The sequence below is a fragment of the Choloepus didactylus genome, chromosome 6, assembly GCF_015220235.1.
Source record: "Choloepus didactylus isolate mChoDid1 chromosome 6, mChoDid1.pri, whole genome shotgun sequence".
NCBI classification, from domain to species: Eukaryota; Metazoa; Chordata; class Mammalia; order Pilosa; family Megalonychidae; genus Choloepus; species Choloepus didactylus.
In genome coordinates this window covers 145,410,067-145,414,709 of record NC_051312.1, presented here as the reverse complement: position 1 = coordinate 145,414,709, position 4,643 = coordinate 145,410,067, and the positions used below count along the sequence as shown (strand labels likewise).

Here is a 4,643-nt window from a genome sequence, read left to right as displayed (position 1 = left end):
ATACAGAACCTAAAATGTCCAAAACAACTTTAAGAAAGAACAGAGTTGGAATATTCACTCTACCTGATTCAAGGTTTACTATAAATGTACAATAATCAAGGCAGTGTAGCATTGACATAAAGATGAATGACTAGTTCAATGGAAGAAAATGGAGAATCCTGAAATAGGCCTACAAGAATGTGGTCAATTCATTTTTTATAAAAGGGCTAAGGTAATTCAGTGAAGAAATGGTGGTTTTCTCAAAAAATTATGCTAGAACAACTTGACATTCATGTGCAAAAAGAAAAAGTACATATCTCCACATTTTGCACTATATACAAAAATTAACTCAAAGTGTATTAGAGAACTAGATGTAAAAAATTTTTGAGAAGAAAACAGAGAAGTCTTTGCATCTTTGAGTTCAGCCAAGAATTCTTACTTTGGATGCAAAAAGCACAAGTCACAAAAGAAGAAATTTATAAATTGGACTTCATTAAAATTATAATGAAAGACATTGCTCAGAAAAGGAAAAGAGAAGTTACAGACTGGGAGAAAATATTGGCCATACATATATCTGACAAAGAACTTGTACCCAGATTATATGAGGATATGTTACAATTCAATAAATCCCATATAAAAATGGGTAAGATATTTGAACAGCTGCTTAACCAGGAAGAGATTATGGTACCAAATAAGCATGGGTGCTCAACATCTTGTCATCAGGAAAACGCTAATTTTTGAACACCTGTTAGAATGGATAAAATGAATGGATAAATGAAAGGATGAATGAATGAATGGGCTAATAAATAAATAAATGGAACAATCAGAAATCCCATCATGAGAATGCAATATGCACTCATGAGAATGCAATATGATACAGCCACTTTAAAAAAACAGTTTGGCAGTTTCTTACACAGAAAATCATTTGCTAGATATTTGCCCAAGAGAACTGGAAACATAAGTTCATACAAAGGACAGAAATGTTTATTTATTTCACTTTTCTTCACAATCACCAAGAACTATCAATAACCCAAATGTCCATCACCTGGTGAATGGATCAATAAACAGTGCTCAAACTTACAGTAGAATATCACTCAGCAATAAAAAGGAGCAAATTACTAACACATGCAACAACATGGGCAAATGTAAAAAGCATTCACTTTAGTGACGTAAGTCAAACACAAATGCCATATACGATATGGTTCTAGCATTATGGAAAAGCCAGTGGATACCAAAAGCTGAGGACAGGAGAATGATAGTGACTGCACAGAAGCACAAGAAAACTTTTTGTGATAATACAAATATTCTGTATTTTGATTGAAGTGGTGGTCATAAGACTGTATATATTCATCAAATTTCAAGGAATTATACAACTAAAAAGCATGGATTTGTTTGCAAGTGATACGCTCATAAATCTGATTTTCTTACAACTGAAAATCTAAATAACTATACAGAATTTGTAAAATATATTTTGTTTGTCATAAAATGCAGCAAAATGCAACCAGTGAAAAATGGTATTATAGATGTTTAGTTGGGCAGCTATCCATGGTACATTTTCTTAAAAGCAGATTATGAATTTTTAACATATATAAATAGATAAGAATATCTTATATGTAAAGCATATTTATATGTAGATGCACACAGACAATGCACTTGATGACCTACTTCTGTTTTTAAAACCTGGAAAGATATACCTGAAAATGTACAAGGTAGTCTCTGGAATGTCAGGTGGGATTACCAGTGATGAATACTTTTGCTTGTCTGTATTTATAACACACAGACAAAACTTCTTGTAAATGGAATATGCATTCACTCATGTACTTACAACATATGGACAAAAATTCCAAACAATACAAACCTTGACAAATGATGCATTTATTAGGAAAAAAGCTAAACAGTGGAAAGGGGAAGAGGCTGAGGAAGTGTGTGGGTGTGGCTGTGTGTAAAGCAGGGGCTGATGAAGGAGTCCCTTCTGGCCCTAAACCCTATAAATAAGAGGGAAGCAAGATGTCTCATAGTGACCCTGGCCAGCCTGGTAGACAAGGAGCAACTAAAATGGAAGCACACTGAGTCCAGGGATTGTGTCCGTCTCATGCACTGTTGTGCATTTAACCCAGAATCACAGTGCTTGGCAGTCAGGAAACATGTGTTGAAGAAAGAAAGGAAGAAAACGGGAGGGAGGAATGGGTGGAGGGAGGAAGGAGGCAAGGAGGGAAGCCAGGAAGCAGAGAGACTAGAATTGAAGAAAGGGCAGAAACAACAAGGGTGGTGGGAAGGAGAAAGCACCTATCTGATGGGCAGAGCAGTTGGAAGTTGAGCACCTACCGTTGAGTAGGAGCAGGTGTCAGGGACTGGACAGAGCAGGAGAAAGGCAGCCCAGCCCTTGGAGGCTGCAGAGGACAAGGAAGGCAGGCGAAAGCTCACAATCAACAGGACATGGAGAGGCAGGACCACGCCTCTAGAGCTTGTTACAGAGCCTTGTCGTGGCAGCATGTAAAATCCACCAGAGCATTTGGTCTCAAGGTCAAGGGGATGCACAAGTCCCCACAGCCCTGGTGTCCATACAGGAACTTATCACCTGGAGAAAAAGAAAGATAAGGAAAGAGGATCTCTGATCTGGGGCCTCCAAGTCCCCCACTCCCCCAAGGAAGGCAAGTGTTTGCCACGTAAGAGTAAACAGTAAGTATCTGTTGAAAGTCAGTGATTCAGTGAATGAGGAGAAACAGCACATGGCCCTGTGGAGTCAGGTTGGCCGGTGGGGTCACCAGCCACCCTGGACTGAAATGATGGAGGTGGGCCCCTAGGGGGCCATCCTTCCCCAGCCCCCAACTCTGCCCCCAAGGAGTCCTCATGTTGCCAAAAGCACTACCACAAAACAAGCCCTGGTGGAATTCTTATGGTTCAATATCTGTCATCTCTGAGGTTCCAATAGCACTGATTACCTGGAAGGTTCCTGAGGACCAACCAAGAACCCAGAGACCCCTCAGGAAGCACTTTTCCTCCTGAGTTTACTAGTCTGGTCAGGGCCTGTGGCTTCCAGCACCAAACCCAGAGAACAACTCTCCCAACTCTTTAGGAGAAACAGTCCTCCCACAGCCTCTGCTCCTGCCCCAGGGTCCTGAGAGAGCCACCTCCATCAAGAGCAGGCAGGGGTTGCCCAGGACACTTCTCAGGCCCCTCCTACCTTCATAGACCTTCCTCAGAAAGCACTGCTGGCTGCCTGCAGTCTGGCAGATGCTTCCCCCACTCTCGCAAATGCCATCAACATTGACTTGGTCACATTGAGACATTCTAGAGCTGCAAAGTCAAAGCCACCATAATGAGGCTGCCTCTAGGAGAGAACATCATCCTGCCCAGACCCAGTTCCCCAACCTGGGGATGCATCGGCTGAAGGAAAAGCTGGATTTCTCTTTCCCCATGGTTGGCTTATTCCAGGGAAGCCTCTTCCACAGCTCCCTGGGGCTCCCTCAAGAGCTTCTGGGAGGAGGAGGCAGGCTTGCCTCTGGGGACAGCGTCTGTGCCCATGTACACACAGACTCTTCCTACACCCACGGGAACGAAGACCTCCGGAGAAGAAAATCACGAGCTAAGACAGAGGCTCCGCCTGAGCCCACATCCCCAGCAGCCCCTCTTCCCAGTCTTTGAGTAGCAGCCCTCATCATTTGCCCTCATCACTCCCAGACGATGAACCTCCCTCACTCCCTTTCAACTCAAATTTAGAGCTTCAGCAAGAAAGGCTGAAGAATGTAACAGTATCAGGGATTAGAACTGAGAGGGAGGGTGTCTCACCTGAAGGAAAATGGGGGAGAAAGGAGGAAGAAGAAAGGAAATAAGAGCAGAATGGAGCCAAAAGTGAAGGAGGCAAAGGAGAGGGTAGTGGCAGAGGAGGAGGAAGAAGCATGGGGAGGGCTGAGGCTATGGTGATCACCTCTGAAGGGAAAGTTAGTGAAGATCCTGGAACCTCACTCCCCGCCTCCCCATGGTGCCATCTACAGTCTACTGTGGGGGTTATGCTCCCTTAAACCCTCCACCCAACCCCCACTGTCCTCCTAGGCACCCCCAGGGGCTTACCTTGCAAATAGCCCAACAGCAAGGAGAGGGCCAGAAGCTGCAGCAGCTGGTGCTTACCCATCCTCATTCCGCAGGAGCAAAGGGCAAGTCCAGCTGCAAGCCCCAGGCCCTGAGAATTCTGCTTTATAACCCCAGGCTGGGAGGAGCAGCCAGTGGGAGCCAGGATGAAGGGCTGCACTTACCAGGACTCAGCAAACAGGGCCTGAGAGGAACCAGGGCCCTGCCTTTCTCCCAGCATTATTGGCTCTGCTCACTTACACTGGCCCGACTGAGGAAGCCACATTCTTCCTTGGCTTCTTTCTGCCTCTGTTTTCCTAACTATAGAAGGGGATAATCTTGTCTCCCAACTCAGCCAAAGGACTTGTGAGACAAGTGAGCAGGTGAAACTGGACAGGTAAGGCACACCATGCCATCACTTAAGGGACGGCTTCCATGAATATGGTTTTGGTTAAGTTTATGTCTATTAAAATGAGGTCAGGGAAATGGACATGGACCTCAACTGTTGCTAAATAAAACTCTGAACACAAAAAGCAGATTTGGGCGTAACTTCCAGGCTGCAGACAAAATAGAGATTTCCATTGTTTACAGGCTCG

The 4,643-nt window shown here is 44.3% G+C and overlaps 1 pseudogene; it reads right to left on the bottom strand.

Moving 5' to 3' along the window:
• Window positions 1–2,447: 2,447 nt before the first annotated feature.
• LOC119537419 lies at window positions 2,448–4,117 on the bottom strand (annotated as a pseudogene).
• Window positions 4,118–4,643: the final 526 nt, after the last annotated feature.